The sequence below is a fragment of the Leptonotus elevatus genome, chromosome 1 (assembly GCF_054856555.1).
Source record: "Leptonotus elevatus isolate MCC_2025b chromosome 1, RoL_Lele_1.0, whole genome shotgun sequence".
NCBI classification, from domain to species: domain Eukaryota; kingdom Metazoa; phylum Chordata; class Actinopteri; order Syngnathiformes; family Syngnathidae; genus Leptonotus; species Leptonotus elevatus.
In genome coordinates this window covers 1902501-1929232 of record NC_141239.1, presented here as the reverse complement: position 1 = coordinate 1929232, position 26732 = coordinate 1902501, and the positions used below count along the sequence as shown (strand labels likewise).

Below are 26732 nucleotides of genomic sequence, written 5' to 3'. Positions count from 1 at the left end.
AATGGATGTTGTGCTGCTCCTTCTGATGTGTGCTTTGGCCACCTGGGGGCAGTATACATAGAGCCACCTCTGCAGTAAGATGCAGTAATGTTCCATTAGGAATCTGTGGCACACGTGTAAGTTGAATCCAGTACACTGTGGAGTCACACATTGTCACATGCTGGGCAAAGTCACCACCCTATGTGGGCGTGGCTAAAATTGTATAGGAACAAGCAACCATTTTTAATGCATTACACCTTCCATCAGACAGAAAAAGAGTGACTCGGATGTTTTTGGTACGGAATTGGCATTCACTTGGAAAAAAATGAAAAAAATTAACTCCGGTTTTTCTGCCAATTTTTTGGGGGGAACTTTGTTTTTGGTGTATTTTTTTTCTTCTTCTGTTTTTCTGAATATTTTTTTCTGTTTTACTGTACATGTTTTTCTGTCATAAAAAAATATTCACAAAAACTGAAAATTACAACAAAAAAATACACACAAAAAACAAAGCTCTCCAAAAAATAAATATATAATAATTGTCAGAAACACTGGAGTTTTTTTTCAAGTGAATGCAATACCCTTCTTAAATAAATTAATAAAACATTTTAATTATATGCCATGAGTATTTGTATATTGTCTATATTGCGCAACAGTTTGTGTTCAAATATCCGTTGCTAAAAGTGTTATAAGCGTAACCAATTTTGACGCCAATGCTATTTGTTAGCCTGTCCTGCTGTCAGTCCCGCCCATTCATGGCGACCAGTCTACTCGCGTCCCGTCCAGTCCAGTCATGTTGACCAGTCTACTCGCGCCCGTCCAGTCATGGCGACCAGTCTATTGGCGTCCCGTCCAGTCATGGCGACCAGTCTACTTGCGCCCCGTCGAGTCATGGCGACCAGTCTACTTGCGCCCCGTCGAGTCATGGCGACCAGTCTACTCGCGCCTGTCCAGTCATGGCGACCAGTCTACTCGCGTCCCGCCGAGTCATGGCGACCAGTCTACTTGCGTCCAGTCATGGCGACCAGTCTACTTGCGTCCCGTCCAGTCATGGCGACCAGTCTATTCACGCCCCGTCCAGTCATGGCGACCAGTCTACTCGCGCCCCGTCCAGTCATGGCGACCAGTCTACTTGCGCCCCGTCCAGTCATGGCGACCAGTCTACTCGCGCCCAGTCATGGCGACCAGCCTACTTGCATCCCGTCTAGTCATGGCGACCAGTCTACTCGCGCCAATCCAGTCATGGCGACCAGTCTACTCGCGTCCCGGCCAGTCATGGCGACCAGTCTACTCACGCCCGTCCAGTCATGGCGACCAGTCTACTCGCGTCCCGTCCAGTCATGGCAACCAGTCCATTTTAATTATATGGCAGTGAGTATTTGTATATTGTCTATATTGCGCAACAGTTTGTGTTCAAATATCCGTTGCTAAAAGTGTTATAAGCGTAACCAATTTTGACGCCAATGCTATTTGTTAGCCTGTCCTGCTGTTTGACATTGTTATTTAAGGCAAAGCTAAGCTATATGGTTAATTTGAATTACACAATGTGTCAATTCTTTTTTTGTTTCATATTTATGAGTAATAAACAGCTCAAAAGCTCTACTTGGAAAAAAATGACTAGAGTTAATTTGAAATGGATTATTATGCAGAAACGTGACTTTCTCATTATGTTTAATTATATATATGCGGTTGAATGTTTTTTTTTTTTTTTTACAATGTCATTCCTCTTTTGCGAGTGTTGACTCACAGAAAAACACATCTTGGATGTCTTAGCTTGCTTTATTGTGCGCCCACACAGCACTGGCTTTGCTGGTTTGTTTACTGGCTTGTGTGTGTTTGTGTGTGTGTGTGTGTGGAGGCGAGTGATTATGTGAGTTTGTTTGTGCGTGCTCCCCCGTGGAAATGGAACCACCTACTTGTCAAAACGAAGAACATCATCTTTTCTTTGTACGTCATCGTCATGTTATCGGGAATAATTGCTGATTGGAGAAAAGAAAGAAGAAGAAAAAGACATTCTGTTTTAAAAACAACAGCTTTTTCAAACATTCGCATCCAAAATGTCGGTCTTCATGTTCCCTTTTTTTTTGACATCTGAGAAGAGTCAGTCGGACGCAGCGGGAACGTCTGGATTAAAAGCGAAAAACAAAACACTGCAGGACCCGGGTGCATTATTGAAAGTGTTGTTTGTTCTCTTCAAAAGTAGAGCAGCCAATTTGAACTTCCCATCTGTTGCTCTGCACCGACAATTCGGCTCTAACGATCCCATAACACGCAATCAACTGACGGAGACGGGAAATAACGCGCTTGCGCCGAAAAAGCGGCTTTGCTTTTTATGAGAAGACAACAACGAAACCTTTGATGAGGCAAACGAGCGGCGAATGCAACGCAGAGGAAAAGGCAACACATAATCGTAACCTTTTCGCTGGAGAGACAGCAAAATGCGCAGACTGCATGTGCGAAATGTGCCAGCAGTTACCTTGTACTTTTGACTATTCGTTAAAATGATGCATTTGGATTAAGGGTTGGATTTGATGGATTTATTTTTATGGACTATTCTGTACGTGTACGCCAGAGATGTGCAAGATGTCCTTGATTAAGTTTTGAAAATAAAAAAAAAGTTGACTGTCGCTTAACAGTTTGAAATTGTAATAACAGAGTTCACCACTAGATGGCAGACATTGCTTACCAGCGCCTCAAAAATGCCAAACCTGTAAATCTAACACCAGAGAAGAAGAGAGTGTCGGTCCAGTCAAATGAAAATGGTCTCTTTCAGGTAAAAGAGGAAATTACCAAATTCAAACGCATATCAATCTGTCAAGGTTGCTTAGAGACGCTATCAATATCATAAATCATAAGATATTGCAACTCATGTCACTACTACAACACTGATCTCAAAAGTATACAAACAGCAATTTTTTCACAAGAACTGTTGACAATTTGTTTGAAGTGCATTTGTTTTGGTGCGTTTTCCATAAACACAAATAAATACATAAAAAACAAAAAACAAAGCTCAACTGCACAAGCAGCTCAGGTACCTCTCACACTTACCAAAATACTGCACCTGTAACTTTCACATACAACAACAAAAAAAAAACTCAAACTCTCACACAACCCAAAAATCCTCTTGCATATACCAAAATACTCCCATTCACCAAGAAACCTCTCACTCATGAAAAAACATTCTTCTTAAAAAAATACTTGAAATCACACAAATACTCACATTTACCAGAAAACCTCTCACACACCAAAAAGCTGTCACATGTACCTAAAAACCTCTCACTCACATAAACTGTCATGGAGGAAGGATAACCAATGGACTCAACCCCAAAAATTGGGAAGATGACATTTTCTCATGGTTGAAATGTGGATTTGTTGTGATTGTTTCCAAATAAAAATCTAATTACAAAAAAACTCTCATTCCACCAAAAGCCTCTCACATACACCCACACTCACATTACCAAGAAACCTCTCACACCCATTAAATCCTCTCATACTCACCCAAGAGCCTCTCAAATTCACCAAGATCTTGCACTAAACAAAACCCATATCACATGAAAACCTTTCACACTTAAAGAACATTTCACATCCACAATATTGAACAACTCTCACATACACCAGGAAACCACTAACTCACACTATAAAAACTCTCACACACTCACTCATTAGAAAACCTATGACACACACACACGCACCAAAAAGCTGTCACATGCACCCCAAAACCTCTACTCACATAAAAAACTCTCACACTTACTCATAAACATCTCATACACACAAAAACTCTCATTGAGCCTGAAAAATTCACAAAAAACAAGAAACCTCGGACTCACATGAAAAACTCTCATTTCCAAACAAGAGCCTCTCAAATTCACCCAAATATCTCTCACTGACACAAAACCCCTCTCACTTAAAACCTCTCACACTCAAAAAACCTTTCACATACACAAAAATGAACAACTCTCACATGCACCAGGAAACCACTAGAAACCACTCACACACAAAAATCCTCACTCATCAGAAAACCTCTGACACACACCAAAATTATCTCACATTTACCAGAAAACCTCTCATGCTCACCAAAAAGCTGTAATATGTACCCGAAAACCAATCCTCACATTATAAACCTCTCACACTCGCATAAAATCTCTTATACTCAACCAAGAGCCTCTCAAATTCACCCAGATATCTCTCACTAAAACAAAACCTCTCTCACATAAAACCTTTCACACTCAAAGAAATGTTCACATTCACAAAAAATAACAGCTCTCACCACTAGAAACCACTAACTCACACAATAAAAACTCTCACACAAAAATCCTCACTCATCAGAAAAACTCTGACACACCAAAAATCTCTCACGTTTTCCAGAAAACCTCTCATACTCGCATACAAACTCTCACATTCAGTCACACTAAAAAACTCTTGCTCATAGCATGAATTATTTGAAAAAAGTTTTTTTTCAAACAATATTGGCGCATTCACTTACTGGTAACAGTCCGTATTCTGCTATGTAAAATAAATAAATAAATATACCAGCTTGTGCCACACGGTTGAGTGTGATGACGCAACATAAAGACCAACCGGGAGTTGCGTATTCTGCTCAGGGAACCATCCAACAGGACTAATGGGGAGACCAGCATTTGAACCTGAACCCTTTCAGGAAGGACATTCTACCTCCCAAACCGACGGCGAACTCATTTGCATATCAATGAATGCAGTTTACGAGACAGGAAGCCACTATGAAGTCGTCTGGCCAGATGTTAGACCTTTTGCTTTTCCATCGACCGCAAATCCGCACGCACTATTTCGACCACGTGACATCACACTTTCCCACCCGGGTGCTAATTAGGTCACGTGACCTGAAGGTTCATGGGTCATACGGCAGACATTTGTGGCATGCCAGCAGCTAAAAAGGGGAGCGGATTAGCTTACAAAAGTCGCCCACGCATTATCACTAAATTTAGGTGCGTTTCAATGCCGCGCATACATTTCCTTATGTCGCAGACGCCTCGCAAGAGCTCCCAAATGGAAGCCTGGAAGAGTCAAAAGTCAATCACAGAAAACCCAAAACAATTATCCGGATATGTGACAATGAGTATAAAAAAAAAGTTATCCACCACACAAATCTTTTTTGGACTTCCATCGTACTGTGATATAACTTCCAATATGTGTATGCACTGGGGGGGGGGGGGGGGGGGGGATTCTAAATCAGAAGTACGAATCAGAATGTATTTTAAATGTTCCAAAATCAATTTTTTTTAAACTATTGTATACTGTCTAGCCCTTGTTTGTGTGTGCCTTTATTGTTCGTGTTGTACCCGATTTGGCCACTTAGGGGCAGTGTGGTTCCGCGCGATCTGATACACTGTTAAGTTGTAGCCACATTAGAGAGTAGAAGGAAACAATCATGTCAATAAAAGTTGTTTTTTTTTTTGCAGTGTGGGAAGAGCTTATGACGGTGAGTAAGGTTAAGATGCTCTGTAAACATTCCTGAAGCGTTTTGTATGAATAGCCGTTCTTTTGGAGTGATAAAAGTGCCGCGAGTAGCGCGCTAACTAGCGTTAGCGAGTCAGACTGGAGTAGATCGTGGACGATTCTTTGCACATCTATAAATTGAAGCAGAAATCATTTTGAATCAAAAATCATTCTGAATCAAATCGCAGACCCAAAAATCGGAATGGAATCGAATCATGAGACCGTCAAAGATGTTTTAAGAAATGATCACGGGCCTCGTTCCATACATCACAAACTGGGCTCCGTGCCAACCGGTTTCAAATTCTTTCGTGCCATTCGAACACAAACACGCACAACTCACGTCAAATTCTGCCCGCGCTCGCACACAAATTGACGAACGGGACAGACTCGATGTGGAAAAGGATTTGAGCGCAGCGCCGTAACCGTTTATCTTGGGGTGACGCCAAGTTAAATATTTATTGTGCTATTGACGGGAATAAAAAGGTAATGAAAAGAAGGCAGATGAACTTTATTTATGAGTCCGCTACTTAATCAAAAGTGACCCATCAAGAGAAGGCATTTCCAAAAACGCTAACTCAAGCCGACAGCAATCATTTTTGAGCGACATACAATATGACATGCATTGAATTAGTCTCACCCTTGGGATATCATTGGCCTTATTACTGGTGTGGACGGAGATGGCTCGTTAATTATGGAGCTCGTGTGTCACAAAATCGTGGTCGCTGCAAGAAAAATAATAATGACAGGTTCCCTTAAATAACTCGAGGGGGAGCTTGGTAGACAATATATATATATATATATATATATATAAATAAATATATATATATATAAAATTTTTTTTATATATATATATATATATATATATATAAATATATATATATATATAAATATATATATATATATAAAAAAAAAAATATATATATATATATATATATATATATATATAAATATATATACATATATATATAAATATATATATATATATATATATATATATATATATATATATATATATATATATATATATATATATATATATATATATATATATATATATATATATATATAAAAGACCCATCAGGTACCCTACATGTGGTTTAATGCCACTACCAGTTGAAAGTCCGCTAAATGCTAAATGCTAACAAACAATGGCAACGCCACGGACATGCTCATGAATAGCATCAGTTGTGCGGTGTCAAAACATAAACAGATATTTGAACATAAACTATCCATCATGACAGACAGACAATATATACAAATATTGACAAGTATTCTATTCTTTGTCATTTGCAGAAAATGGTTAACATTCCTGCAGCCAACTGGGCCAATTGTGAAACTTCCTCGTGTGTCTGTGTCTATAATATACTGCCCCCAGGTGGCCAGAAGGTGCAGCACAATGTCTAATTAACTGAAACAAAAAATGTGGCAAAAATAGTTTCATTCTTTACATTCGATATACTTATGTCATAGCTGTATTATTTAATGCTATTATTCTTATTAAATACATTTATGATTTTTTGTGTGGGGGCGGGGGGGGGGGGGGTCGAAATCTCATTAACAAGATTTCCATTCATTTTAATGAAAGATGATTTAAGATACAAATCAGGTAATGAATTAGACGTTAATGGCACCAAACAACAGATTAGAACTCAACTAAAGAACAAATATGCGGTTGACTCGGGACGAGTGCGGTTTTACTTTTCTCAGGCCTGACCCTCATCCGAAGCCAAAAGTTGCGACTAATCATGAATCGAAACAAGTCCAAAATGTCAAATAAGATTGCAGTGATACAAAAATATCCAAATCCACACTCCTGCAAGTTCTTGTTTCATTTTTTTACCTTGATGACGTCCATTGAGTGAATAACAATAATAATAATAATAATAATAATAATAAAAACGAGATGTCCTTGGCCTCGTTTTTAAAGTCAGTTGTGGAGCAGGACGATAAATGAGGTTGTATTCAGCTGCAAAAAAAGACAAAAAAAAAAAAAAGGGAGCGGCCCGCTGCCATCTTGGTTGTGATTACACAGGTTATATGAACGGAGGTCATTTTGGTGTCCGAAGGCTAATGAGGGTCCCGATAACGAAACGGGGCGCTTTGGCAAGTGAAATCGCGTTCAGATTGAGATGATAGCCGAAGTGCAAACGAGCGAGCGTGCGTTTGTGCGCATCCCCCTCAGAGTCCGAACAAAAAGAAATGAATTCGATATTCTTGCTCATGCGATGTGTGAAGGCAAGACATCCGCGGCGGCGTCCCCCCCCCTCGATACGCCGCCGCGAATAAAGCGTGTGTATTTTGTTTCACAGGAAGGCGTTATGCAAACATCTGCCTGCCAGCTGCTGCGAAAGAAACGGACGGCGCGATGGCTGCAGCGGGTGCGAAGGAGCCGCTAATGACGGACGAAGGTCAGAGCTATTTCACAGTTTGACAATTTAATGATGCAAATTAAGACCGCCCCTCGTTCCCGCTGCCGCGGGAGGCACCTCGAAATCTGCCCGTTGCTCGATAACGCTGAAGCGCGGAGCGAGATTCCAACTTGTGGGGGGGGGGGGGGGGGGGATGAAGATAAAGAAAGGAGGGACATGCGCGCATTTGTGATTTGCTTTTTTGACTCGTATGTGCTAGAAATGATGTCGTCGTCATCCGAATGATTTTGAAAAAAATGATCTAATTGGGATTAGTAATTAATTGTTGTTTTGTAATTAATTGGGATTAGGATTTTCCCCCTCAATATAGTACAACGGCGTATTAGGGCCACGTATAAATTGATGGTTTTTTTTTAGAGGAATGGGGCAATATTCAGAGGAAAAAAATCACAAATTTGCCATTTTATAAAGTTTCGAGTTTATAAAGAGGGAAATTTGAAACTTTATAAAGTGGCAGATTTGCAAGAAAAAAAAACTCGAGAAATATACTCGGTCAGATTAGCAGAGATGAACCGTTTGATGTTAAGCCTTCGCTCTTTGAAGCGTCGGCTTCAGCCAGCGACAAAGACGCCTCGCTTTGTGGAAGCCCCCCCCCCCCCTGACGATCAAGCATTGAAGTTCATGTGTTAAAGGTTAGATTTACTTGAACATTTATGTTTCCAGAATTATTATTTCCATATTCATCCTTTTTTTTTTTTTTTTGTACAAGTAGCTAAGTTGATGTGTCGAATCTGCTGCTCCCCGTCATTCACTTGCATTGACCGAAAGTAGAGTATGCTAGCTTCTGATTGGTTTGTGTTAGTCAGCTGATCAGGAAGTGTTGTTGCTCCATTTATTTCCATATTCATCTTTTTTTTTTTTTTTTTGTACAAGTAACTAAGTTGAATCTGCTGCTCTCCGTCATTCACTTGCATTGACCGAAAGTAAAGTATGCTAGCTTCTGATTGGTTCGTGTTAGTCAGCTGATCAGGAAGTGTTGTCACTCCAGCTGCCGCGTATGACGAGTAAAGTTGAAATTACGAATGAATCCGTCTCCATCCTGCCTTTGCGTTTTTATAAACAGTGTCACATTAACCACCAAAGAATCCTCACGTTAGACTGTAGCTACGCTACGTGTTTCACCCTCCCCAAAAAATCATATATATATATATATATATATGTGGCCCTAATACGCCGCCGTAATATAACGATCGCGATTTAATATGTGATCGTTTTTTTAACAGTCACATATACTTAAAAAAATTAATAAAAATAAATAAATAAATACAAAAAAAATATATACACAAAAAAAGATATTAAATAATACATTTATGGTTTTATGAATCATTTTCAGGCTCAGAAAAGAAAATCGATTTGATATTGATTACTCCATTTTTATACACATACAGTGATCCCTCATTTTTTGCTGGTGACAGGTCCGAGCCCCGCCACAATAGGTGAATTTATTTTTTATTTTATTTTATTTTTTATTTTTGTGTGTGTGTGTGTGTGTTACACCTCTTTTAAGCCATTATGAACGACCCCCCCCCCCTCTCTCTCTCATGGCTCCCACCCTTTCTAAACACTTTTTACACTTCATACATTTCACTTGTGAAACACAAAATGCAGAATAAATAGCGAGCTGCTGATTACAGACTGCATTCATGAATTAATGTGAGCAGATGCGCTTTCCGCGCCCCGGCAGCGCACGAGGAGGACAACGACAAAACGTCGGCTTAATAACTACCTTCATTTTTTTTTTTCCTTTTTCATCTTGTAATAGCTTAACCAGAAACCGGGTCACAAATGGCGACAAATGAAAATCCGCAATTGAGTGAATTTCAATAACCAAATTGCGAAGAAGCGACGGAACACTGCATGTACACGTATTAAATACATATATAAACAGACACGCATATACATAAATACACACGTACGCATAAAGTCATTCGACATATACTGTATGTTTATCAAATAAAGCCTACCAAGCGAGCGACCAAAATGAAGCAGGGCTTTTTTTTTCTTCCCAAATTTCAGCTTTTGCCACCCGAAAAATGACATTCTATTACATTTGCAACGTCTTTTTGAATTGGATGAATTGTTCTGCCTTCGCCCTTCGACGAGTAAACCGTAGAGAAAAAAGAAACGAGCAGGAGGGAGACGTGAGGGGGGGGGGGACGGGGGGGGGGATGCGGCGCGAAAGCTTTCACGGTCTTTGAAGAGCAACATGGTGCCGGATTCACAAAGGAAGAATTTGCGACGACTGCGCTCGTGCGACTTTGACCCAAATGCAACGAAGAAGAAGGAAGGCGGCCATCTTCTCATCTATCCGCGTAGATGAGAAAGGGAATTCGGTGTTGAACGTTGGAATCGCGCAGGTAGCGGCGCAGGGCATGAGATACGCACACACGTGGCGTGGATGTCATGCGAAGGGCAATTGCACTCCTTCACGGATAAATCGTGACCCCGTTAGGGCGGCTTCTGATTGGCTGCTCCATTCTCTGATTCAACGCGCGCAACCAATTGGAGCCGTCGCTAACTGCTTGGGTTGTGGACGTGAAGGATGAAAAAAAAAGAAAAAAAGAAAAAAAAAAAAAAGGGAAGACAGACAACCAGAGGTAAGGGTAAAAAAAAATAGAGGAAAATGGAAGGATGATGATGATGATGTGGGGGGGGTGACAAGGAGCGATGTGGAAGGGGGCGGGATCCTTTTGTACCGAGGAAACAAAAGGCCTCAGCTTTTGTATTATCACCGCTGGGAGATTGCGCTTGGACAACTCTGACAGACTTTAATACTGCCGGGCGCTATGCTGGCCATTTGCAGTATGTCCGCCTTCAGTTGTGAACCTCCTAATCGCGTGTGTCTCTTTCTGTGCAAAATTGCTCCCTGTTGTCGAAGGCGTACGCGGCAGATGGAACACAATGTGGGGCTGCAATGGCTTTTCCATTCATTTCAATGGGAAAATGATTTGAGCCGGAAACGTTTTCAGTTATAAGTCACGGAACGTGTCACATGTGTTCATCGTAGGACTACTGCATAGGAGGGAAAAAAATATCTGCTGCTGAGAATCCATTAAAAACATTAATTATATAATATATCATTTATTATTATTATTATTATAAAATGGCACTTTCAAAAAAGCTGTTGAAAATCTGCGCATTGTGCAAAACAAATGATAAAAATGAATGGGTATTTTATACTAACATTTAAGGCTGGGTATCGATTTAAATTTCCTCAATCGATTCGATTTCGATTCACAAGAGTTCAGTTTCGATTCGATTTGGATTTTTCCCCGATTCGATTCGCTTCACTTCAATTCAACCCGATATTGATTGCTTGCAGAACAACAATTCTTTAATATCAAGGACATGATAAAAATTCCACAAACATTAAATTCCAAATTGAATTTTGCGGCGGCAGTAACTAGATAAATGTTTTTATTCATTGGATTTTTTTTTTTTTAACAAGCTAGAAGTGGTAAAACGGTACCACACAGTTGGATCCAACTCCCACCCCTGCGACGAACCCCCCCAATTGGATGTGCTCTGAAACTGTTAGCACTCCTAAATTTTAAACTCATTCACTGCCATTGACAGCAAAAGATGTCAAAAATTAATTTAAACTATTTTTATTAGTTTAATTTTTTTTCCATTTTTGTTAACAAGTGTATGAAAACCTAGATATTTTTTTGTGTACATTTAGAACAGATATAACATTTGTGATTAATCGTGAGTTAACTAGTGAAGTCATGTGATTAATTATGATTACAAATTTTAATTGCCTGATGCCCCTAATTTTTAACAACCTTTTCTTAAAAAAAACATTTTAAATTTGGAATAATGTTGTTGTTTTTTAAGAAAAAAATATTAATAATTAGGGGCGATTTTTAAACCTAATTAATCGCATGACTTCACTAGTTAACTCACGATTAATCACAAATGTTCTAATACAAAACTTTTTTTTCTATGTTTTCAAACTTTTGTTAACAAAAGTGGGATTTTTTTAAAACTAGAAATAGTTCAAATGAATTTTTGACGTCTACAGCCGTCAATGGCAGTGAACATGATTTAAATCAAAATGAAAAAAAAAAATCATGGCAAAAATGGCCTTGAACAAGCTTGAGGGTTAACGTTTGTGTCAACATTCAGCGCAAATTTACCGACAAGGCATCCTGGCATGTCCTGAAGTCAATGCAACAATCGCCAGTTGATCACAACTCGGCTAACAAGCTAACAAAGCACTCGCTAGCAACATGGTTTTAGCAGCCATAGAATAAAACGATCGGTGCACGTGTGTGTGTGTGTGTGTGTGTGTGTGTGTGTGTGTGTGTGTGTGTGTGTGTGTGTGTGTGTGTGTGAAATATGATCCTTCATAGGACATCTGGAGGAGATCAACCTTCCCGGATCCTCTTCTCACTAAAGATCCCAGAGGAGGACATACAAGCCCAACGCACAAACACGCGCACACACAAACCGAGACGAGAGAGCGCGACACGAGTGCGAATGCTTTGTAAACACGGCAGAGCAGGACTGCGAAGAGAAACAGATCAGTGACGAGGACGAGAAGGCAGCGAGCGCATCTCCAGGGGAGGACGTTTCTGGAAAGGTCAGGAAAGCAAATAAGAGATGCTTGGAGGAGCCAAAAGGTAAAAAAAAAAAAAAAAAAAAAATGGGAGAAGAAAAATAAAATGGGCAAGATGGAGAGATGAAAAGGAGGAGAGAGGGTGGCGAGAACTCGGGGTGATAAACGCTTGGTGCCGCATTTGTGACTGACAGCAGCCCGGCCGCGTTTATCGCCAGCATCAAGCGGAACGGCGCGCTGGCAGGAGCCGTTAGCCAATCCGCGGCCACGGCGTCAAGCTAGCCGCCGTGACATTTGTTACACGTTTCCCGGGGCTCGGGTTTGCAGCTTTGGACCTGTTCTCCTGCTCTACTGCGTGCACACAAAGCGGCCGTGGCGTTAGGTACACGCGCGCGGGATTACAACGTGTCAAATGAACTCAACTCAACTTGATTTATGAAGAACTTTAAAAACAAGCGTTGCTGTATGAAAAAGTGCCGTACAACAGAAATCCGTTTTCTTAAGCGCTCGTCCTCACAACTCCTCAACTCAGTCATGCTTTAATTGAAATTGTATTCAAATACATGTCATTAATTCATAAATTGAATTCAAACTGAGAAACGTCGGAATTGTTTTCGATGCAACTTTTGTGTTGGAACTCAACGTGTGCGTTGGTGCAAGTCATCGAGTGACTGATGCATTTATATTTTTATATTTTGCTGGATAACTTTATACTATATCGTGGATGGCTTTAATATTATGGGGGTCACAATTTTTCCTCAGTGCTACAAGACGGGGGGGGGGGGGGGGGCTGGGGTGCTGTGCATGTGGATATGTGCAAAATACATGCTTGAAATATATTTCATTTTTCATGACATGTTGTATAAGAGATCTTAACACACCAACAAAAGGTTTGAAGCAAACAAAATAACCGGTGCGAAGGGCACTCTTGAATAAAAATTCACATTCAAGGATGGCACAAAACTGCTGAATACCAAACAGACATTAAGTGCAAGATTTTATTTTTTATTTTTTATTTTTTTACAAAAGCCAAATAATTTGTCTTTAATACCATTCCCAATCTGCAAAAAAATACAATAAAAAATTGTATTTTTTTTTTAATTTTTAACTCATTCACTGCCATTGACAGCAAAAGACGTCAAAAAAATCATTTTAACTATTTTTATTAGTTTAATTTTTTTCCATTTTTGTTAACAAGTGTATGAAAACCTAGATATTTTTTTGTGTACATTTAGAACAGATATAACATTTGTGATTAATCATGAGTTAATTGCCTGATGCCCCTAAGTTTTAATAACCTTTTCTTAAAAAAAAACTTTTAAATTTGGAATAATGTTTTTTTTTTTTAAGAAAAAAATATTAATAATTAGGGGCGATTTTTAAACCTAATTAATCGCATGACTTCACTAGTTAACTCACGATTAATCACAAATGTTCTAATACAAAACTTTTTTTTCTACGTTTTCAAACTTTTGTTAACAAAAGTGGGAACAAATTTTAAACTAGAAATAGTTCGAATAAATTTTTGACGTCTATAGCCGTCAATGGCAGTGAATGATTTAAATCAAAATGAAAAAAAAAATCATGGCAAAAATGGCCTTGAACAAGCTTGAGGGTTAACGTTTGTGTCAACATTCAGCGCAAATTTACCGACAAGGCATCCGGGCATGTCCTGAAGTCAATGCAACAATCGCCAGCTAAGTTATCACAACTCGGCTAACAAGCTAACAAAGCACTCGCTAGCAACATGGTTTTAGCAGCAGTAGAATAAAACGATCCGTGCACGTGTGTGTGTGTGTGTGAAATATGATCCTTAGAGAGATCTTAACACACCAACAAAAGGTTTGAAGCAAACAAAAGGTTTGAAGCAAACAAAATAACCGCATACCGTAGTTATTTTTTTTTTCCTCCCGGTGCGAAGGGCACTCTTGAATAAAAATTCACATTCAAGGATGGCACAAAACTGCTGAATACCAAACAGACATTAAGTGCAAGAATTGTTATTTTTATTTATTTTTTATTTTTTTTATTTTTATTTATTATTATTATTATTATTATTTTTTTATTATTATTATTTTTATTTTTTATTTATTTTATTTTATTTATTTTTTTAATTTATTTTTTTTACAAAAGCCAAATAATTTGTCTTTAATACCATTCCCAATCTGCAAAAAATACAATAAAAAATAGTTTACTAGAATAGGGCAGAATAAGACCTGGGGTCCATTTCACAAAGCATGTTCAACAACTTTTCGATTCCAGGGCAGCCGATTTGTGGTAGTTATGTCAACGCAGAGTCGTTTCGCCCGGCGTTCCCGCCACACGAAAAAAAGACCACATCAACGGAGCCCCGATTTGTCGAGTCACCATGGCAACGGGGAAGCAGAGCGTGGCACCTCCGCATATTTTAACCCCTCTCAACTGAAAATCTTAATGCGATCATAATTGGAACATGTCTTTAGAAAAAAAAAGTGCAACGCCGCAGCGACCCCCCCGTGAAGGGAGGCGGCGTGGGAGATCGTTACTGCTCGGCTGTCGGGTCGATGCGAACATTTAAATGTCGTCCTTTGCGATCTCAATAATATGAAAGCTGTCGAATGGTAACTCATGAATTCCTTTCATTTGGGCGCAATCCTGCGGGGGGGGGGGGGGGGGGGGGGGAAGCGCACTCGACTTAAGATGGAAACGCCAGCATATGACAAATATTTAATTCGGCACCTTCATCAATAAGGTCGTTGTTAAAAGGTCACGCCATGTTCTTGGACTTTACGTTGTAGACGATAGGCGTGTTTACGCAAAAACTCGCCGCAGCAGAATTTATGACTGAGGAAATGAAATGTCGTGCGTGGCTGAAAGGAGGCGGGGACCGAGAAGAACCTCGAAGTTCATTGTGAAAAACCTGCAACCGAGCAGGTTTTGGTTCATGGAACATGTTACGACAGTAACTGACCTTAAATGACCTCTAGAGTTTTAACTCTTTTTCTCAGGTTTCAATGACCTCCTTTTTCTGAAACGGAAAACGCAGAGTTTCTCACATTTCAGGCTTTCTTGACCCAGAGTTCTCACGAAACCTGCTTTGTGAAATACACCTCTGGTGTAAATGCGCAACTAAGGCATGTCTGCCATCTAGTGGTGTATGGTGATATTACAACTTAATGCTACAGTTTATTTATTTATTATTATTTTTATTTTTTTTGTTATTTTGTCTGGGATTTTCTCCCTGTTTTCATAAGTAAATATTGAATATTTATCCGATTCAAGATTTTTTTTGTTTTTGTTTTATAAAAATAAAAATACTCAAAAATCAGTTTGATTGGTTGATTTAAAAAATGATTTTTTTTTTTTACTGTAAAACACTGAGTTGATGATGCGCTACAGCGACACAGATAAAGACGAGTTGAATTGCGCTTGTCTTTGAAAGTCGGGATGCACTGATCATTTTTTTAAAGCCCAGTGCAAGGACCAAGGACTTCCATTGACTTTTAAGCACTTGCCGATACCAAATAACGATACTTGAGAATTACATTCTGTCATGCAATTGTGACAAAAAAATTTTAACCAAATATTTCGTAATTATGCGATAAGTCTGAGTCACTTTTTTTAGAACAGTCTTACCTCACATTTGACTTTTAATGAAACATTTCAGTGGTGGTGTCTCAGTGTGAACACTAGGGGGACACTATTTATAAGATGAACATCAATAACAGATGAAAAAGAACATATAGGGTGCCTTTTGTTTTTCATAAAAATAAATACAAGACTGCTTCTTGAATCGTTGAGAATTAAAACATTTCTCAAACATCTTTACTTGATATTGTCCAAATAATCGTGACGTGACACTCCCATCCATCTCTTTTCTATACCACTGATCCTTCTCAGGCAATCTGCACCTCCGTACTGCGAGACCAGAGCCAAGCTCCATACCAGTAACAGACGTGCGAAACCACTAGGCCACTGTGCCGCCTCCTAAATAGTCCATTACATGCAAATTGTCAGGAGACGACGGAGCCGCAGCCCACATGACATTAATGAGGAACAGAACGCGACATTCGTCCTCTGCTCTGAAAGAATCGGAGCTGCGGGAACGTCATGTAGAACGAAAACCCGGATGAGAGCAATACTTTGCCGCCGATTTGTCAAATGACTTTGCCCTAAAAAAAGGGAGCGAAGGCGCATGGACGTCCATGGGGGGGGGGGGGGGGGGGGGATATTTGAACAGCAAGGTCCTCGAGCTCTAAAAAGGAATTAGCGAGGCTCTGCTATTGAAGACAAGGCAATGATAGAAGTCCTCCCTGGGGTTCAGCCACTGAAAATTCAAGGACTCTCTCTCGCTCTCTCGCTCTCTCGCTCTCTCGGTTTTTGTTTCCCGCTAATGCTCATCGCGCTCGCACTTTGCCTCTTAGGGAGGTCACGGCGGGAAAGTTTCAATGATGCCGCAGGAGGCGGAGAATAATCATCCGAGTGTGCATGCGCCTTTTTGTGTGTGTGTGTGTGTGCGTGTGTGTGTGTGTGTGTGTGTGTGTGTGTGTGTGTACGGATGACGCGTCCGAAGTGGTATGCACGACAAAGTCACGTATGGAGAAATTTGCAAATGGCCGCTGAGTGACCTGACAAACCCTCACTGGGTCACCGGCCCTGACAGTCCGTTACTCCTCAACAACGAAGGGACTTGGGCTACTATGCCTTTTTTTTGGGGGTCCCTATGCAAAGGGCTTTCTTGCGTAAATCATATTCAAAAGATGGTTCAAATCAAAATTCGATGCAAAAGCTAATTTTGTACAGGTTTTCACAAAATTCAATCGACTCAAAGATTGGATTATACGACCGTGTATCGGTCCCCAAATGAGAAAATCTGGATCGCTCACCTGTGTTTTGTCACAACAGCCAAATAAGACACCGCACAGGTAGAACAAATTCGGTCACTCTTCACGCACTTCAAAACGAACTGTCAACGGTTCTTGTGAAAACAAAACAAAAAAAAACGAATTGCCGTTGGAGTGCCGTGAAATTCACGATTGAAATCGTTCATGCTGACAGCGTCTCAAAGCGAACGACATAAGCCGCGTATGTGCGCGTCTCCCAACCGGGCCACGTTTACAGGAACTTACGGGGACGAGCGGAGGTCCGATAAACTCTCGATCAAGCTTTTGTGCTGATTGGCTAAAAATGATTTAGTATAAAAAAATGATCTTACCTTCGGCTTAAGTCTCTTCCACAAAACAATTCTTTTAATAATCCTTTGCCTATTTTTGTTCCACTCAACTCTACTCGAACCATCCACCCACGCCAAGTACATCAAATTAAAAAGCAGAGGAAAAACAGCAACCACCTAAAGTTTTTTCTTTCCTCGCCATCGCGATTTCCGTCATGCGGGGCTCGGGCGACGTCGCAGAAACCGCCGCGCGGCGTTTACGTGCCGATCGAAACTCGTTGACGTGGCGAAATGGGGCGGAGCCCCGCAGTGGAGACGCGGCCACAAGCGGGCCGACTGACAGGACGCGTCCTGTGAAAAAAGAAAAGAAAAACTGCACTTTTCCTAATTGATGACATCGCGTGACGGCGAGTTTTGCTGACGAAGGTCTCTCTCTCTCTCTCTCTCTCTCTCTCTCTCCTGCAAAATATGAATTTAAAAAATACAGACACTAATTGTTTATATAGAGGATCAAGAATCTATGATGATGTTTTTCATTGATTTTGGACTGGCGCACTCAAATAAATAATGGAAGGTGTGTTGACTTATTTTTTTACCTCATTAACTATCCAGTTTTATTTCTATTTTTTTTATTATGAGTATTTTTTTAAAACATTATTTTTTTTAAGTCTTGAGTGTGAAACCCGAGCAATCTTTGTGCGTTTTCGTCAACGACATCGCTTGTTGCTTTCAATCTTCTGCCGTAAAGAATTGCGGCTAATATCCTTTAGTAAAGGTTGGTAAGAAGTCACCTTTGCTAAAAAGGCGACTTAAACGTGCCACGCAAGCATTTTTTCTTCAACATTTGTGGAATTCCAACACTCCGACCCTTTAAGTGCTTCCGAGTCAAATTTCCGAAGCAAAAAAACAAGAGTCCAAAAAGGCCCTCGGTAGTCTCTTCTTCTCTGATTAAATAATACAGTCTTGGCGTTGGAGGCACTTTTCAGTGAAGCCTGCCATCTAGTGGTGTGCACTGTTACTACAACTCAAAACTGATTTCTAACCATGAATGACAAAATTCACAACCGTTTTTTTTTTTTTTGTTGTTATTTACTTCCAAGGACATCCACTTCTATACTTTTTTTTTTTCTTTTAAGAGCTCAGTATTGTTCATTCGGAAATGTCATCATCATTGCTCTTTTTTTTTTTTTGTGTGTGCGTGTGTGTGTGCGTGGGTGGGTGAGTATGTGTATGTGCGTGCGTGCGTGCGTGCGTGTATTTGTTAGCTCACCAGAAAACCTATTAGAAAAAAATCTCATAGCGTTCACCTAAACCGAACACCAGGAGACCCGAGGAAGGACCAAAGAAAACCAAGGAAGGTGAAATCCAGCACCGACCAGACACCCCCCACCAGAACTCCTCCCCAGCCCAAGAAACATCCAGACCCCAACAAATCCAAAAAACATAAAATCAGGGAGGCCTCAAGAGACCGAAGGAGAGACCGAGAAAAGGAAGGAAGGAAGGACAGACGAAGCCGCGTGAGATCCGCAGACACCAGCCAGCCTCCACCGATTCAACGACCAGAGGAGGAAACAGATTGTGTCTGAGTTTCGGTAGATGCTGGTGCGGTGGATCTGGCGTGCTATACTTATACTTAACATACTGAATATGTCAACCAGTCACCTGGAACGAACTGCAGAAGCCACCAAAAATTTAATTTTATTGCAGGACAGGACGGCGCGGCACGGTGGCTGACTGGTTAGCACGTCTGCCTCCCAGTGCAAAGGTTGTGAGATCAAGTCCGGCCTTCGGCCTTCCTGGGTGGAGTTTGCATGTTCTCCCCGTGCCTGCGTGGGTTTTCTCCGGGTACTCCGGTTTCCTCCCACATTCCAAAAAACATGCATGGCAGGTGAATTGGACACTCCAAATTGTCCACAGGTGCGATTGTGAGTATGGTTTGTTCGTCTCTGTGTGCCCTGCGATTGGCTGGCAACCAGTTCGGGGTGTACCCCGCCTACTGCCCCGAAGCCAGCTGGGATAGGCTCCAGCAACCCCCGCGACCCTTGTGAGGACAAAGCGGTACAGAAAATGGATGGATGGATGGATGGAGGACAGGAAGTATGCACAATTTGATGATTACATGAAATGGGAAACTGTTGCTATTCAGTGGGAATCTGTAAAACAGCATCTGTAATCACCATGACAACCGTGGGGGACTCGTGCTGGGGAGAAGCGCAAGCGAGCCTTTAAAGAAGCACACTGAGGAGAGCGCAGATGCGTGCACATCACACAGATGAAAAAAAGGTACACATCCCAAAAGATAGCGACGGAGACGAGCAGGCCGAGGAAGGAAACTCGCTTCGTCGTTTTCCCCATCCGCTTCGTATGCGCTCCTTCCCAAGGACAAGACGATGAGGAATCGGTTCCAGCTTCAACGCGAAGGCGAGTGAAGCTGGGCGGGCGGGAACGATCCAAAGTAAGAGCAGAGAGGCAAGAAAAAGCCGGCGCAAATTGGAAAAATAGCCCGAATAGAGCGAGTGTCTCCAAAATAATTCCGTTTCCTTCCTGATCCTAATTTTCAAGCGCAGTCGCTGAATTATTCATTGTGGTCCAATGACACGCCGGCAAGAGGACGGAGAGTCATTGCCGGCTTCGGGTTCACATCATAAATTCATGAATCCATGTTGAGAAGGAGGAAAGAATGATAATGGAAAAGGAGCCGGGGACGAAGGCGAGGGTCAGGTTGGGGGTGCGCGACAGTAAGATGAGGTTGTTGAAACATACAGCGAACTTTTTTTATCACAGAAAATAAATCCTGAACTCGGCCGTGAAAGTTGCAAATCTGTCATATGGAATAAACATACAAATTAAAAAAATAAAGTTTATTTCCACCCACAAGCTTTCAAATTGGGTTGAGCAATAAATCGAATGAATTTGATTAATCGTCATTTTGAAAAATCAATCGCGAAATTGAAATTTGTCTTCTGTATTATTAAGAGCTGTTGTTCTTATGCTCTGTTACATCCAGAAATTATTGTGAGTTGTAATTTTGCACAAGCGGCAGAATCCTGGATGAGTTGTTGATAAGCTACCAACTACTTCATTGTGGCAATTAACTCATTTGCTCCCAAAGACGTATACATATACGTTTTGATTTTAATTATTACCATGGTTCCAAAAACGTATTTATACTTTTTTATTTATTTATGTTTTTTTTTATGCTAGAGCATACAGAGGGCTTTGATGCAGCCTCTGAACTGAGGAGAACGCTTGAGACAATGGTAGTTATTACAAAAACGGCCAACAGGTGGCAGCAGAGTATAAGAGATCAACCAGGGCCGTGTTAAAAAAAAGCTATTTTCCCACCTTTAAAAAGATTTGTGAATAATGATGACACTTAGCTATATTCTAACGCTAATTGCTGAAAAACGGAAACAGATCGAAACATACTTTTTTTTCCTGATGAAAGAAGTGACTCTAATCTTTCTTTTGGTAGTTTCCATGTTTTTATAAGGATAAAACAGAATATTCCGTGGGCCTTGCAAAATCTGTCAAAATCCAGTAAAACAGCCGGGAGCGAAGGGGGTTGCTTCAGTGAAAATGGCTGGGAGTGAATGAGTTTTCATGCACAAATGATGAATGCTAAATTGATGTTAAAACTGATTTAGAATCAGGAAGAGGTGCCACCTGGTTGCATAAGGGAGAACTTTTTCCATTTTTTATTATTATTATTATTTTTTTTAAAGAATCTCAATGTGATAGTTTAGCGCTGATTTCTTTTTTTCTTCAGAGTTTAGCTTCAAACTAAGCAACACAAAGCAGCAACTGAAGTATGCTTCATGCAACATTCATTTATTGTCATTGTATGACGTGATTATTCTTTTTTTGTCCAATCAGAATTCACCCCCTGTTGTGTTGCCATGTCAACCGCATCTTTCCAGGGCCATCAGGATTAGTTTTGCCGGCTGATGTAATTCAGACTAGCAATGAGACTGTTTCTCTAACTCATTTGCTCCCAAAGACGTATAAAAACGTTCTATTTTAAAACTTATTTTAACGTTTTTTGTTTTTTTTAATGCTAGAGCATACAGATGGCTTTGATGCAGCCTCTGACCTGCAGAGGTCGCTTAAAGCAATGGCAGTAATTGCAAAGACAGCCAGCAGGTAGCAGCAGAGTATAAGAGATCAAAAATGATTTGTGAATAATGATTAAACCTAGCTATATTCTAATGCTAATTGCTGCAAAACGGAAACAGATCGAAACATACTTTTTTTTTCCTGATGGAAGAAGAGACTCTAATCTTTCTTTTGGTAGTTTCCATGTTTTTATAAGGATAAAACAGAATATTCCGTGGGCCTTGCAAAATCTGTCAAAATCCAGCAAAACAGCCGAGAGCGAAGGGGGTTGCTTCAGTGAAAATAGCTGGGAGTGAATGAGTTTTTATGCACAAATGATGAATGTTAAGTTGATGTTAAAACTGATTTAGAATCAGTATACATTATTCTTGTCTGAACATTTTCCACAGGAATTATTTTTGAATGAATGAAACCTTCAAATAAACATGTGTTGGGTTTATTAGATTTATATTGATTAAAATCGTAATCGCCCTGAATGACGATTTTATGTATCGGCCATATTGCCCAACACGACTTTAAAAACATTTAAAGTCCCTGTAAAGTGAAAATGAATGCCTTCTAAAGTTGATTTGTTTATTTGCAAACACGTATAATCGATTTAGAAAATAAAAATGCCTGAATTCACTTTACAGGTCTCTCATTTTATTACAACGTGCTTTAAAGTGATCCTAATCATCTGTCATTGCTCTCCAACTCTCACAAATCTCTCATTAAGATGCAAAGTGCGCTTGCTTCAAACTGTTTCTTTGTCACTCTCAGTCGAATTTTACTGGAAATCCGACATATAAAACCAAATTAAAAGAGAAAAGAATTCTGCACCGCATAGTTTAACGGCAAAAATGTTTGAGCAAATCCGATATTCTTTTCACATGTTGAATGAGCAATGAGCATCCTTCTTTGTGTTTATTGAAAACATTGCCATCGGGCTCAATAAATTCCGAGAACAGGTGAGAAATAGCGAATAATTCAAGAAAGAACTTGTAGAAAATGGAAAAAAGGCCAAATTCCACATCCATACAATAACTTCTCCTTCTCCGTCTCCTTCTCGCCATCTTTCATAAAAGTAAACTCATATTCATTTGTTCATTTATCAATAGTTGGGTTTCCATCCACCCATTTTTATTCAAATTTTCAAAAAAAAATGCGAAAATAAGACTGAATGGAAATTCGAAAAAGGGCCCAAAATTTGCCCCAAAAATTTTTACGCTTAGCGAGGGTGGATTTGAAAGCGTATCGAACAAAGGGAAAGGTTTTACGAATAACCGGCAATACACGGCGCATGTTTTGACCGGATATTACGTCACACACACAAAGCAATGGCGGACGATAAAAGTATGTTTTGGTGGGAACGCCGAAACAGAAATCTTTTTGGAATGAATTAAAGAAGTGAACATTGATGCAATTTTAGGTGGAAAACAGCAGAGAAACGCTGCGGTTTATTAATAATTACTAAAGAAAACTCATGCAACACTTCCTGGTCTTTTTCTTCTTCTTCTTTTAAATTACTGGTGGATCACATCTCAATATTCGCAAAAGAAGAACAGATGGAAACGGGCATAAGTCGCATGTCCGTTTTGTGCATTTTTCAGTAAATTCACTTAAAAATTTTTGAAACAATTGGACTCTTTTCATTACTCTTTAAAATGTATTTTAAATAATTGTATGTATGTTATTGTCTATAAAATAGAGGAATGTGGGAATGACTTTCTGTTGGAGATTACAGTTATGGTTGGGGGCCTTCTCTGCCTCTTCTTCTTAATCGTAACAGCGTTGCATCTCTTCCAGCAGAGTTCAGTGCTGCCCCGGCATGTTGTGGCACGATTTGGTACTACACCAAAAAAAAATGGTTGCCAAAATATCTGCACTATTTAGCGCGGGTTTACTGCAAATGAAAGTCGTTTCTGTTGACATTCTGTCACGCGAGGAAGGCAAACTTGGGATTAGCGTGGAGGAGAGCAGAACGGTTGTCAGGGAAACCAAAGTTGAGCGTGACGAGAGGTTGCACATACTGTCGGTTGCGGAAGACTTGATAAGTAATCAATAAGAGGGGAGAAGCAACTCGCAAATGTCGGAACCAAAAGTCAAGTCGCTTTAACAAACTGGGCCGAGCAGAGACCTCGCGTCTCTCCGGAATACGATCTCACGAACGAACAACTCCTGGCGAGCTCGCTCTTTGCTCTGAATCGATCATGGTTTGGCTCCTCCTCCATTTGACCTTGCGGGCAAACACTTCCTGGCCAATTCTTCCCTTCCCTTTCCCAATTTAAAAGTGGGGACAAACGTGAGGTCAAAACCGCGTTGGAGGGGAGCGCGTGATTCAAAGACACTTGCGTTTTATAAATGAGGGCGGCGGGATTCCGTTTGAAAAAGGGGCCGGCTACACATACTCGTACTCACCCACACACACACACAAAAAATAAAATAAAAAAATAAAAATAAAAAAATAATAAAAAATAAATAAAAATAAAATAAAAATAAAGAGCAATGATGATGACATTTCCGAATGAACAATACTGAGCTCTTTATAAAATAAAATAAAAATAATAATAAAATAAAATAAAAAATAAATAAAAAAATGAAAAGGCCGACTACACATACTCATACTCACCCACACACACACACACACAAAAAAAATAATAATAATAATAAAAAATAAATACAAATAAAATAAAAATTAAGAGCAATGATGATGACATTTCCGAATGAACAATACTGAGCTCTTTATAAAATAAAAAATAAATAAATAAATAAAAAATAAATAAAAAAATGAAAAGGCCGGCTACACATACTCATACTCACCCACACACACACACACACACACACACACACAAAAATAATAATAATAATAATAATAATAAAAAATAAATAAAAAATAAAATAAAAATAAAGAGCAATGATGCTGACATTTCCGGATGAACAATACTGAGCTCTTTATAAAAAAAAAAAAAATAAAAAAAATAAAAAAAAAAAAAAAAAATGAAAAGGCCGGCTAACCTTTAAGCTCCACGCGATCTCAAACAGGTACCGGCCGCATTTAGCCTGTGACTCAACAATTGGCTTTCTGATTCGACTTGACACATAGAAAGGACGTCGCCACACATATGTGCTCGCCTTCCCGAGGGAGCGCCACGCGGCTGCAGTTCTGCAGGGAGGCTGACACGTGTGTGCGCTTGCGCCAATGTGTGTGCGTGGGTGTGTGTGTGTGTGTTTGTGTGTGCGCAGGGGGTTCTGATGGTGAACAGTCCCCGGGCTTGTGCAAGCCTGTTTGTGTAGCAGCGAAGCAGAAATAATGTCTGAATCTCCGCTTCCTTGGAGCAAAGTGTGTGCGTGCGTGCGTGCGTGCGTGCGCAGAATAAGGGCCATTGCTAAAGGACATTACAGAAAATCTGGCTGCCTACATTGACCCAAAAAAATAGTAGCATTACGAAAGCTGTTTAATGAAAGAAAAAAATGGAAAGAAAAAAGCTGTAGAAATAAATGTCACCCCAAAAAATAAAAAATAAAATGCTGTATATTTACTCTGCTGATTTTAATTGCCATCATTTTGTTCTCCTAAACTTCACGTATCAAACTCATTTCACGCCTTTAATTCATGTTTCTTGTTAATTAAATTTTTCATTTCTCACTTTCACAATTTCATCGCCTTTTACGCGTACCGAAGGTGTATTTTCCCACGAAATGCATTCGAACGATTTTTTTTTTTTGCTTTGACTTGTGAGCAAACATTTGAGATACAATCGCTGAACTCAACTCAAGTCACTTCTCAACAAGAAGCCATTTGGCAAAATGTAACATTTCTTCCAGCCGTTAAAGCCACAAGCACGAAATACCAAGAGATTTGGAAACCAGCAAGATCGAGTGCACGGCCGAGGATCCGCACGGGTGCGGAAGAAGGTCGAACGGCCAATTGGCACCCGACTGCGGAACGGACGCGGTGCGTTTTCTGCACGCGTGCGTTGCGTGAGCCGTCCGTGTCCGCAAATCTGCACTCGCACCCGTCGACGGGAACGCGCAACCGAGGGGCCCAAAAGGTGGAAGCGCAAGAACTGGGACGCGGCCCACGCGTCGCAAACAGGAAACGGAAACAAAGCTGATGTGTGAAAACCAGTCGGAAGTCCCGCCTCCTCCGTGGCATATACGCCATAGAGTCCTATTTGTAAACAATAGCCACACTTGCCTTAAATGTCCGACTCATATCATGCTATGTAGTTAGCAATTTCGAACTGCCACCTGCTGACAAAAAAATGAAACTGCACATACACTTTATCACATCCACAGACAGAGCGCGGGAAATTTTAACTATTGTGTTAATCTAATAATTAGGAGACATTTCAGTCATAAATTGCGAAATAAAAAGATATTTTGGGGGGGAAAAAAAGTTCCATATTACAGCTGTATTATCACTAGATTTATATTTAGTTACCGCTCTTTTCCATGAAATCGGACTTGTTGTTAAAAAATGCATCCAATGATGAAGTGCAGAGGCAATTTAGAAATATTACAATGAGTTGATTATACCGTTTATGACACGCGTGTCCTAAAACCTTGTCTCTCATCCATTCCTGTTATGGATTCACGTTCACATTTCAGCAGGAAGCGGCGATAAGAAAAGAAAGAAAAAAAAAGCACTCGGATCCTTCAAATCTTATTGACTCGGCGCCAACACTCCATCGGCGAACACTCGCTCTCCCTGTTGGCGGACATCTTTTTTTTTTTCTTTTTTTTTTTGCGCTTACATCTGAGCAAAGCAGAAGAAGGATCAGAGGAGAAATCAATAGCAAAACTCGTGGATGCCGAAGCTGCTCATTTACTGACAATCGGCCGTCAAAGTGCCAAGCGAGGCACGCGAGGCTGATTGACCCGAAGAGGGCAGAACGCACGTTCGGACCGACGCGCGCGCACGCAAACGCACGAAATTGGTGCTCTTGGCCAGAAGTCATGTGGTTAGAGTTAATGAATAATGACAACCCCCGCCCCCACCCCACCCCCCCTCCCCCCCCTCCCCCTTGCACTAAGGTTTTGCTGT

At 40.3% G+C, this 26732-nt stretch overlaps 1 protein-coding gene and 1 long non-coding RNA gene across 8 annotated transcripts in view; one reads left to right on the top strand and one right to left on the bottom strand.

Annotated features, from left to right (window-relative positions):
* lingo3b (leucine rich repeat and Ig domain containing 3b) overlaps positions 1-26732 on the bottom strand; it is a 65453-nt gene that overhangs the window by 22573 nt on the left and 16148 nt on the right. The window contains exon 2 of one of the 7 annotated variants that reach the window (XM_086076576.1): positions 1893-1955. The exons of the other annotated variants lie outside the window; for them this stretch is intronic. The gene's annotated coding sequence lies outside the window, so the exon portion shown is untranslated. The remainder of the gene's footprint in view (positions 1-1892; positions 1956-26732) is intronic. 7 annotated transcript variants of the gene reach the window in all.
* Positions 5316-12955, top strand: LOC147180296 (uncharacterized). Its single transcript, XR_015096309.1, has 3 exons — positions 5316-5431; positions 7758-7856; positions 12233-12955. It is a non-coding gene; the product is annotated as an uncharacterized LOC147180296 (long non-coding RNA).